The sequence below is a fragment of the Arachis hypogaea genome, chromosome 1 (genome assembly GCF_003086295.3).
Source record: "Arachis hypogaea cultivar Tifrunner chromosome 1, arahy.Tifrunner.gnm2.J5K5, whole genome shotgun sequence".
In the NCBI taxonomy this organism is placed as follows: Eukaryota; Viridiplantae; Streptophyta; class Magnoliopsida; order Fabales; family Fabaceae; genus Arachis; species Arachis hypogaea.
Window position 1 is genome coordinate 2,493,332 of NC_092036.1, and position 11,915 is coordinate 2,505,246.

Here is an 11,915-nt window from a genome sequence, read left to right on the forward strand (position 1 = left end):
CGGACATCTAGTTCTTAGAGGAGACTTTGGTAGCTATCTTCATTTGTATGCTATCTTAGATCTTTGGGAGGCTGGCCATTCGGCCATGCCTAGACCTTATGCTTATGTATTTTCAACGGTGGAGTTTCTACACACCATAGATTAAGGTGTGGAGCTCTGCTGTACCTCGAGTATTAATGCAATTACTATTGTTCTTCCATTCAACTCCGCTTGTTCTTTATCCAAGATATCACTTGTTCTTCAACCTGATGAAGGTGATGATTGACACCCATCACCATTCTCACTCATGAACAAAGTGACTGACAACCACTCTTGTTCTACACGCATTTGAGGCTTAGTGAATATCTCTTGGATTCATGATTGCACGATGCATGGTTGATCGCCTGACAACCGAGTGCTCGCCTGACAAACGAGCCAACCATTCCGTGAGATCAGAGTCTTCGTGGTATAGGCAAGAACTGATGGCGGCATTCAAGAGAATCCGGAAGGTCTAACCTTGTCTGTGGTGTTCTGAGTAGGATTCAATGACTGAATGACTGTGACGTGCTTCAAACCTATAACTTACTGGGCGTTAGTGACAGACGCAAAAGAATCACTGGATTCTACTCCAGTAGGGGAGGGAACCACACCGGTGATTGGCAGCACTGTGACAGAGTGTGTGCATTAGCTTTCACTGCGAGGATGGGAGGTAGCTGCTGACAACAGTGAAACCCTACACGAGTTTGCCATGGAAAGGAGTAGGAAGGATTGGATGAAGGCAGTAGGAAAGCAGAGAGACGGAAGGGAAGGCATCTTCATACGCTTGTCTGAAGCTCTTACACCAATGAATTACATAAGTATCTCTATCTTTATCTCTATGTTATTTTCGTTTATCATCACCATTACCAATTGAGTTTGCCTGACTAAGATTTACAAGATGACCATAGCTTGCTTCAATACTAACAATCTCCGTGGGATCGACCCTTACTCACGTAAGGTTTATTACTTGGACGACCCAGTGCACTTGCTGGTTAGTTGTGCGAAGTTGTGTAATGCCATGGTATTGAGCCTACCAAGTTCTTGGAGCCATTACCGGGGATTATGAGAGTTGTGAAAAAGTATAGTTCACAATTTCGCGCATCAAGTTTTTGGCGCCGTTGCCGGGGATTGTTCAAGTTTTGAGCAAGCTTTGGTAACATCAGTGCCAAGATCCGGCAACAACATCAAGTTTTGGTGTTATTGCCCGGGATTGTTTAGGCTGGACAACTGACGGTTCATCTTGTTGCTTAGATTAGGTATTTTTTTTTTCGAAATTCTTGAAGATGAATTCTAGAGTTTCATGATGATTTGTTGAAATCTGGCTGGCTGAGAAGCCATGTCTAATCTGATTGGACCGAGGTTTCAACTCATCACCACAAGAGCTTGTTGATTTCTTATCAATCTTGCTTTTGGAGCAGTGATTTGCTAAGGCTTGGCTGGCCTCTGGCCATGTCTAGTGTTTTGGACCGAAGCTTTCTTTGGAAGCTTGGCTGGCTGTGAAGCCATGTCTAATTCCTGGACCGGAGTCTTAGACTAGCATTGCACTGATTCCTGGAATTCTCATTAAGAATTTTGATGTTTTCACTTAATTTTCGAAAAACACAAAAAAATTTACAAAATCATAAAAATCCAAAAATATTTCTTGTTTGAGTCTAGTGTCTCATCATAAGTTTGGTGTCAATTGCATGCATTCATATGTCTAAGTGATCTTCAAGATGTTCTTGATGATTTACTTGCTTTGATCTTTAAATTCTCTTGACTTGAGTGTCTTGTGTGTCTCATATGCATTTTCATTTTGTTAGTGTCAGTAGTAGACAAACTACTAAGTTTGGTGTCTTGCATGCATTGTTAGTTGATTCTTGTTGCATTTTGGTTTGTCCTTATTATCAAAAATCCAAAAATATTTTTAATTTGTGTCTTTTCAAGTCAATAATACAGAGAATTGAAGATTCAGAACATACAGCAGAGGAATTGCACAGAAAAAGCTGGGCGTTCAAAACGCCCAGTGAAAAAGGACAGACTGGCGTTTAAACGCCAGCCAGGGTACCTGGTTGGGCGTTTAACGCCCAAAAAGGTAGCATTTTGGGCGTTAAACGCCAGAATGTATACCATTCTGGGCGTTTAACGCCAGGATGGCTAAGGGAGGAAGATTTTGTTTTCAAACCAGATTTTTTCTAAGTTTTCAAAATCTTTTCAAAATCAAATCTTTTTCAAATCAATTTATCAATCAAATCTTGTTCAAAACCAATTTCTTTCCATTTTTAAAGATACTTACTATCAATTAATGATTTGATTCAACATTTCAAGTATGTTACCTTTTCTGTTGAGAAAGGTTTAATGTTTGAATCATATCTTTTCTTGTTAGTCAAGTTTTTAATTTTCAAACCAAATCTTTTTTAAAAAAAATGTTTTCAAACCAAATCTTTTTAAAAATTGTTTTCAAATCATATCTCCTCAATCACATTTTTTTTAAATCAATCATATCTTCTTAATCACATCTTTTTCAAAATAGTTTTCAATCAAATCCTTTTGATTTCTAATTTCAAAATCTTTTTCAAAAATCACTTGATTTCTTTTCCATTTTTCATTTTCGAAAATTAAGTAATGTTTTTCAAAAATGTTTTCAAATTTTTCACTTAATTTTCGAAAATCACTTCCCTCTTTCTCACACCCTTCTAATTATGGACTAACACTATCCTTTAATGCAAAATTCGAACTCCATTCTCTCTGATAAGTTCGAATTTTCCCACTTCTGTCTTCTACTCTTCTTTTCCTCTGACACCTAAAGGAATCTCTATACTGTGACATAGAGGATTCCACATTTTCTTGTTCTCTTCTCTTTCTTATGAGCAGGAGCAAAGACAAAGGCATTCTTGTTGAGGCTGATCCTGAACCTGAAAGGACCTTGAAGAGAAAGCTAAGAGAAGCCAAAGCACAACTCTCTTTAGAGCACCTGACCGAATTCTTCAAGGAAGAAGAACAAATGGCAGCCGAAAATAACAACAATGCCAACAATGCAAGGAAGGTGCTGGGTGACTTTACTGCACCTACTCCCGACTTCTATGGGAGAAGCATCTCTATTCCTGCCATTGGAGCAAACAACTTTGAGCTTAAGCCTCAATTAGTTTCTCTAATGCAACAGAATTGCAAGTTCCATGGACTTCCAATGGAAGATCCTCATCAGTTTTTAGCTGAGTTCTTGCAAATCTGTGACACAGTCAAGACTAATGGGGTTGACCCTGAGGTCTATAGACTGATGCTATTCCCTTTTGCTGTAAGAGACAGAGCTAGAACATGGTTGGACTCTCAACCTAAAGAAAGCCTGGACTCTTGGGAAAAGCTAGTTAATGCCTTCTTGGCAAAGTTCTTTCCACCTCAAAAATTGAGTAAGCTTAGAGTGGAAGTCCAAACCTTCAGACAGAAGGATGGAGAATCCCTCTATGAAGCTTGGGAAAGATACAAACAATTGATCAGAAAGTGTCCCACTGATATGCTTTCTGAATGGAGCATCATAGGTATTTTCTATGATGGTCTCTCTGAACTGTCCAAGATGTCTTTGGATAGCTCTTCTGGAGGATCTCTTCATCTGAAGAAGATGCCTACTGAAGCTCAAGAACTGATTGAAATGGTTGCAAATAACCAATTCATGTACACTTCTGAAAGAAATCCTGTGAATAATGGGACTAGTCAGAAGAAAGGAGTTCTTGAGATTGACACTCTGAATGCCATTTTGGCTCAGAACAAAATATTGACTCAACAAGTCAATATGATTTCTCAAAGTCTGTCTGGAATGCAAAATGCACCAAGCAGTACTAAGGAAGCTTCATCTGAGGAAGAAGCTTATGATCCTGAGAACCCTTCAATGGAAGAGGTGAATTACATGGGAGAACCCTATGGAAACACCTACAACCCTTCATGGAGGAATCATCCAAATCTTTCATGGAAGGATCAACAGAGACCTCAACAAGGTTTCAATAACAATAATGGTGGGAGAAACAGGTTTAGCAATAGCAAGCCTTTCCCATCATCTTCTCAGCAACAGACAGAGAGTTCTAAGCAGAATACCTCTGACTTAGCAACTATGGTCTCTGATCTAATTAAAACCACTCAAAGTTTCATGACTGAAACTAGGTCCTCCATTAGGAATTTGGAAGGACAAGTGGGTCAGCTGAGCAAGAAAATTACTGAACTTCCTCCAAGCACTCTCCCAAGCAATACTGAAGAAAATCCAAAGGGAGAATGCAAGGCCATCAATATGGCCGAATTCTGGGAGGAAGAGGAGGCAGTGAACGCCACTGAGGAAGACCTCACTGGACGTCCACTGACCTCCAATGAACTCCCAAATGAGGAACCTTGGGAATCTGAGGCTCAAACTGAGACCATAGAGATTCCATTGGACTTACTTCTGCCATTCATGAGCTCTGATGAGTATTCTTCTTCTGAAGAGGATGAGTATATCACTGAGGAGCAAGTTGCTAAATACCTTGGAGCAATCATGAAGCTAAATGACAAGTTATTTGGAAATGAGACTTGGGAGGATGAACCCCCTTTGCTCACCAAAGAACTGGATGACTTGTCTAGGCAGAAACTGCCTCAAAAGAGGCAGGACCCTGGGAAGTTTTCTATACCTTGTACCATAGGCACCATGACCTTCAAGAAGGCCTTGTGTGACTTAGGGTCAAGTGTAAACCTCATGCCCCTCTCTGTAATGGAGAAATTAGGGATCTTTGAGGTGCAAGCTGCAAAAATCTCACTAGAGATGGCAGACAACTCAAGAAAACAAGCCTATGGACTTGTAGAGGATGTTCTGGTTAAAGTTGAAGACCATTACTTTCCTACTGATTTCATAGTCCTGGAGACTGGGAAGTGCATGGATGAATCCATCATCCTTGGCAGACCCTTCCTAGCCACAGCAAAGGCTGTGATTGATGTTGATAGAGGAGAGTTGATCATTCAAGTGAATGAAGAATCCTTGGTGTTTAAGGCCCAAGGATATCCCTCTGTCATCATGGAGAGGAAGCATGAAGAGCTTCTCTCAAAACAGAGCCAAACAGTGCCCCCACAGTCAAACTCTAAGTTTGGTGTTGGGAGGCCACAACCAAACTCTAAGTTTGGTGTTGAACCCCCACATTCAAACTCTAAGTTTGGTGTTGGGAGGTTCCAACACGGTTCTGAGCATTTCTGAGGCTCCATGAGAGCCCTCTGTCAAGCTACTGACATTAAAGAAGCGCTTGTTGGGAGGCAACCCAATGTTTTATAATTAATTATTTTCTTTTGTTATTTTATCTTTTTTGTAGGTTGATGATCATAAGAAGTCACAAAAACAATGAAAAAAGCAAAAACAGAATGAAAAACAGAAAGAAAAACAGCACACCCTGGAGGAAGAACTCACTGGCGTTTAAACGCCAGTGAGGCTAGCAGTTGGGCGCTTAACGCCCAGTCTGGCACCCATCTGGGCGTTTAACGCCAGAAAGGGGCACCAGACTGGCGTTAAACGCCAGTAAAGGGCAAGAACCTGGCGTTAAACGCCAGGAATGGGCACCAGCCCGGCGTTTAACGCCAGAAATGGCTCAAAACGTGGATTTTGATGCCATTTGGTGCAAGGATGCCTTTTCCTTGACACTACAGGATCTGTGGACCCCACAGGACCCTACCATCACTCTCTCTCTTCTTCCCCCACTCACCAATCACCTCAACACCTCTTCCCCAAAAACCCCTCACCTATCAAATCCCATCTTTCTCTTCACCACTCACATCCATCCTTCATAAATCCCCACCAACCTCACCCTTCAAATTCAAACCACTTTCCCTCCCAAACCCACCCATAATGGCCGAACCATTCACCCCCTCTCTCCTATATATACCCCTCTTCAACCCTTCATTTTCACACAACCCAAACACCACTTCTCTCCCTCTTTGGCCGAACACACCACCATCTCCCTCTTCCTCATTTCTTCTTCTTCTACTCTCTTCTTTCTTCTTTTGCTCGAGGACGAGCAAACATTTTAAGTTTGGTGTGGTAAAAGCGTTGCTTTTTCGTTTTTCCATAACCATTATGGCATCCAAGGCCGGAGAAACCTCTAGAAAGAGGAAAGGGAAGGCAAAGGCTTCCACCTCCGAGTCATGGGAGATGGATAGATTCCTCTCAAGGGTGCATCAAGACCACTTCTATGAAGTTGTGGCCTTGAAGAAGGTGATCCCCGAGGTCCCCTTTTCACTCAAAAAGGGTGAATATCCGGAGATCCGCCATGAGATCCGAAGAAGAGGTTGGGAAGTTCTTACCAACCCCATTCAACAAGTCGGAATCTTGATGGTTCAAGAGTTCTATGCCAATGCATGGATCACCAAGAACCATGACCAAAGTGTGAACCCGAACCCAAAGACTTATCTTACTATGGTTCGGGGGAAATACTTGGATTTCAGTCCGAAGAGTGTGAGGGTGGCGTTCAACTTGCCTATGATGCAAGGAGATGAACATCCTTACACTAGAAGGGTCAACTTTGATCAAAGGTTGGACCAAGTCCTCACAGTCATATGTGAAGAGGGCGCACAATGGAAGCAAGATTCAAGAGGAAAGCCGGTCCAATTGAGAAGGCATGACCTCAAACCCGTGGCTAGAGGATGGTTGGAGTTCATACAACGCTCAATCATCCCCACTAGCAACCGGTCCGAAGTTACCATAGACCGGGCCATCATGATCCATAGTATCATGATTGGAGAAGAAATAGAGGTTCATGAGGTTATAGCCCAAGAACTCTATAAAGTGGCGGACAAGACCTCCACTGTGGCAAGGTTAGCCTTTCCTCATCTCATTTGTCACCTCTGTTATTCAGTTGGAGTTGACATAGAGGGAGACATCACCATTGATGAGGACAAGCCCATCACCAAGAAAAGAATGGAGTACACAAGAGATCCCACTCATCATGAGATCCCTGAGATTCCTCAAGGGATGCACTTTCCTCCACAAAACTATTGGGAGCAACTAAACACCTCCCTAGGAGAGTTGAGTTCCAACATGGGACAACTAAGGGTGGAGCACCAAGAACACTCCATCATCCTTCATGAAATTAGAGAAGATCAAAGAATCATGAGGGAGGAGCAACAAAGACAAGGAAGAGACATTGAGGAGCTCAAGCACTCCATAGGATCTTCAAGAGCAAGAAAGAGCCGCCATCATTAAGGTGGACCCGTTCTTTGATTTCCTTGTTATTTGTTCTTCTGTTTTTCGAATTTTATGCTTATGTTTATCCATGTTTGTGTCTTGTGATCATTAGTGTCTTAGTGTCTATGCCTTAAAGTTATGAATGTCCTATGAATCCATCACCTTTCTTCAATAAAAACGTGCTTAATGGATAAAAGAAAGAATTGCATGAATTCTGAATTTTATAATAGTTTAATTATTTTGATGTGGTGGCAATATTTTTGTTCTCTAAATGTATGCTTAAACAGTGCATATGTATCTTGAATTTGTGGTTCATGAATGTTGGCTCTTGAAAGAATGATGAAAAAGGAGACATGTTATTGAGGATCTGAAAAATCATTAAAATGATTCTTGAAGCAAGAAAAAGCTATTCAAAAAAAAAAATCGAAAAAAAAGAGAGAAAGAAAACGAAAAAAAAAAAGAAAAAAGAGAGAAATAAGAGTTGTGATCCAAAGCAAATAAGAGTGTGCTTAAGAACCCTGGACACCTCTAATTGGGGACTTTAGCAAAGCTGAGTCACAATCTGAAAAGGTTCACCCAATTATGTGTCTGTGGCATGTATGTATCCGGTGGTAATACTGGAAGACAGAGTGCTTTGGGCCACAGCCAAGACTCAATAAATAGCTATGTTCAAGAATCATCATACTTCACTAAGAGAATCATTAACACTATCTGGACTCTGAGTTCCTAAAGAAGCCAACCATTCTGAATTTCAAAGGATAGATTGAGATGCCAAAATTGTTCAGAGGTAAAAAGCTAAAAGCCCCGCTCATCTAATTAATACTGATCTTCACAGATGTTTTTAGAACTCATTGCATATTCTCTTCTTTTTATCTTATTTGATTTTCAGTTGCTTGGGGACAAGCAACAATTTAAGTTTGGTGTTGTGATGAGCGGATAATTTGTATACTTTTTGGCATTGTTTTTAGTATGTTTTTGATATGATATAGTTAGTTTTTAGTATATTTTTATTAGTTTTTAGTTAAAATTCACTTTTCTGGACTTTACTATGAGTTTGTGTGTTTTTCTGTGATTTCAGGTATTTTCTGGCTGAAATTGAGGGACCTGAGCAAAAATCTGATTCAGAGACCAAAAAGGACTACAGATGCTGTTGGATTCTGACCTCCCTGCACTCGAAATGGATTTTCTGGAGCTACAGAAGCCCAATTGGCGCGCTCTCAACGGCGTTGGAAAGTAGACATCCTGGGCTTTCCAGCAATATATAATAGTCCATACTTTGCCCAAGATTTGATGGCCCAAACCGGCGTTCAAAGTCACCTCAAGAAATCCCAGCGTTAAACGCTGGAACTGGCACCTAAATGGGAGTTAAACGCCCAAACTGGCACCAAAGCTGGCGTTTAACTCCAAGAAGAGTCTCTACACGAAATTTGCTTCATTGCTCAGCCCAAGCACACACCAAGTGGGCCCGGAAGTGGATTTTTATGTCATTTACTCATTTCTGTACACCTTAGGTTACTAGTTTACTATTGTATAAAATCTTCGGACATCTAGTTCTTAGAGGAGACTTTGGTAGCTATCTTCATTTGTATGCTATCTTAGATCTTTGGGAGGCTGGCCATTCGGCCATGCCTAGACCTTATGCTTATGTATTTTCAACGGTGGAGTTTCTACACACCATAGATTAAGGTGTGGAGCTCTGCTGTACCTCGAGTATTAATGCAATTACTATTGTTCTTCCATTCAACTCCGCTTGTTCTTTATCCAAGATATCACTTGTTCTTCAACCTGATGAAGGTGATGATTGACACCCATCACCATTCTCACTCATGAACAAAGTGACTGACAACCACTCTTGTTCTACACGCATTTGAGGCTTAGTGAATATCTCTTGGATTCATGATTGCACGATGCATGGTTGATCGCCTGACAACCGAGTGCTCGCCTGACAAACGAGCCAACCATTCCGTGAGATCAGAGTCTTCGTGGTATAGGCAAGAACTGATGGCGGCATTCAAGAGAATCCGGAAGGTCTAACCTTGTCTGTGGTGTTCTGAGTAGGATTCAATGACTGAATGACTGTGACGTGCTTCAAACCTGTAACTTACTGGGCGTTAGTGACAGACGCAAAAGAATCACTGGATTCTACTCCAGTAGGGGAGGGAACCACACCGGTGATTGGCAGCACTGTGACAGAGTGTGTGCATTAGCTTTCACTGCGAGGATGGGAGGTAGCTGCTGACAACAGTGAAACCCTACACGAGTTTGCCATGGAAAGGAGTAGGAAGGATTGGATGAAGGCAGTAGGAAAGCAGAGAGACGGAAGGGAAGGCATCTTCATACGCTTGTCTGAAGCTCTTACACCAATGAATTACATAAGTATCTCTATCTTTATCTCTATGTTATTTTCGTTTATCATCACCATTACCAATTGAGTTTGCCTGACTAAGATTTACAAGATGACCATAGCTTGCTTCAATACTAACAATCTCCGTGGGATCGACCCTTACTCACGTAAGGTTTATTACTTGGACGACCCAGTGCACTTGCTGGTTAGTTGTGCGAAGTTGTGTAATGCCATGGTATTGAGCCTACCAAGTTCTTGGAGCCATTACCGGGGATTATGAGAGTTGTGAAAAAGTATAGTTCACAATTTCGCGCACCAGAGTTTTATACATATAGATATATATAAACATAGCAAAATACAACATCCATAAGTCCTACTTTGCTGCAGAGAAACTCCAGACGCCTAGCGAAGTGCCTCTCAACCTGCATCTGAAAACAACAACATTTGTATGGAATGAGAACCGGAGGTTCTCAGCATGGTAATGGTGCCCACAAACATAATATATAAGGTACCAGGAAAGCAAGAGGCAATCTTAGAACTTCGACACTCATATTTGAAACTTAGAATATTAACTAAACCATAAATTAGGGTAAGTCTTCTGAGGCATCTAGATTCTAACTCAATTCTAATCTTAATCCCTCAATTATCACCTTCCTTCAACCTTCAAAAACTCTGGTGCACAGACAAACAATATAGACAAAGACATACACAAGTAGAGTCTAGTTATTGTAGGTAGCAAGTATGGCAGATAAGCATAGTGATTCACAAAGGCAAACCCAAATAATGAACAAACAAGCAAAATACACAAATGCATATGATGCATGTCTACCCTATGGCTAATGAGCTCATTTGTCGGTTCTGTAGCCAAACCCGACATACTGGTAGCTAACCTGGATATCATCTTTCTCTTGCGTACAAAAATCTTAGCACATCGGCTGACCATTAGAGGGAATATGTGCCCTGTCACCATTAGAGGGAATATGTGCCCTCTCACCATTAGAGATAATACATGCCCTGTCACTATTAGAAGGAATCGGTGCCCTGTCACCCTTACAACCAGAGAGAAAACATAGCATACTCATCATCAAACATCCTCATTCGTGACTCATTTACCATATTCATTCATTTTCAATTAACCATCATCAAGTTCAATTACTTTTATTCATTATAGCCAGTATTCATCATATACTCAACAACTCTGCACTTCTCAATCATGACACATTACTTTACAACTGACATCACTTTCAAATCACCACCCTTTCAAGGTTCAATCCCATCACTATGAATGAGACTAAGTTTTATGGTCATAGAGAGTAAAATTAGAAGTTTAGAAGTTCAAAATCATGTTTAAAATCACAAAACTCAAATTGCTGAAAAATAGGTCCCCGCGTACGCGGACCTTTACTCGCGTACGCAAGTCTCCTTGGCCGAATGGTTTGCTCACATCGCGTGCATGTTCCCGTGTACGCGAGCCTCTCTAAAATGCCAAAAAGGTTGTTAAATGTTGCATAATTGTCTTTCGCAGACTAAACTTCTGACGTTCATAATTTTTTTGTTAAAAATTATTTTTAATCCGTTCTTCAAATGGTGTAAACTTAACGGACCCAATTTTCATACAAAACAAGTTTGGAAAGGTTGGGAGTTTGGAAGCCGAGTTATGACCCGCCGAAATTTGGTCAAAAATCAGTTTTTTTTTTTTATCAAAAAATATCAAACCTCTACTTTCACAATTTTTCACAATTTTCTACCAACCTACCACAGCTATACATAGCACCAAAACATACCAGCCACACCTCAACACTTCATTTTCATATCATGATATCCAATTCCACAAAATCATCAAGTCCAACTCCAACAATTTCATTCAATACAACATTATTCCTCAATATACCGACAATAATAATTAATATTCATTAATCTCACTACGACATCAATCATCAATGCATCATTATAGTTCATTAAAACCATCACCTCATCAACCATACACCACATTCATACCTTTCACCAACATACCAAATATCCACATCAATCCAACACATACTACATTAACCAAAATCGCTAAATAGGCATCAAACACACAATTATCTTATCCTAGGTTGTCTAACCTATGTTTTCACAAGACATTATATATTATATACGAAAAACCAAAACCATACCTTGGCCAATTTCTCCCTAATGATGAAGCACCTCAGTTTTACTGTTTTTTTAAGCTTTCACTTCACCATAGCCGTACCAAAACAAGTTCCCAACTTCCAACGTCCCAAATCCTCAAGTTCAATCACCAAATGTACTTCAATTCATCATATTTCAATCTATTTACACATTTAGTTCTATAATCAACATCAACACTTGCAAATTCAACAATCCACAAGGGGTTGAAGGTTTTTACCT

General features: G+C 40.5%; 1 non-coding gene across 1 annotated transcript; it reads right to left on the reverse strand.

Annotated features, from left to right (window-relative positions):
- Positions 1-3,406: 3,406 nt before the first annotated feature.
- Positions 3,407-3,514, reverse strand: LOC112717110 (small nucleolar RNA R71). Its single transcript, XR_003160577.1, has one exon. It is a non-coding gene; the product is annotated as a small nucleolar RNA R71 (small nucleolar RNA).
- Between the last annotated feature and the right edge of the window lie 8,401 nt (positions 3,515-11,915).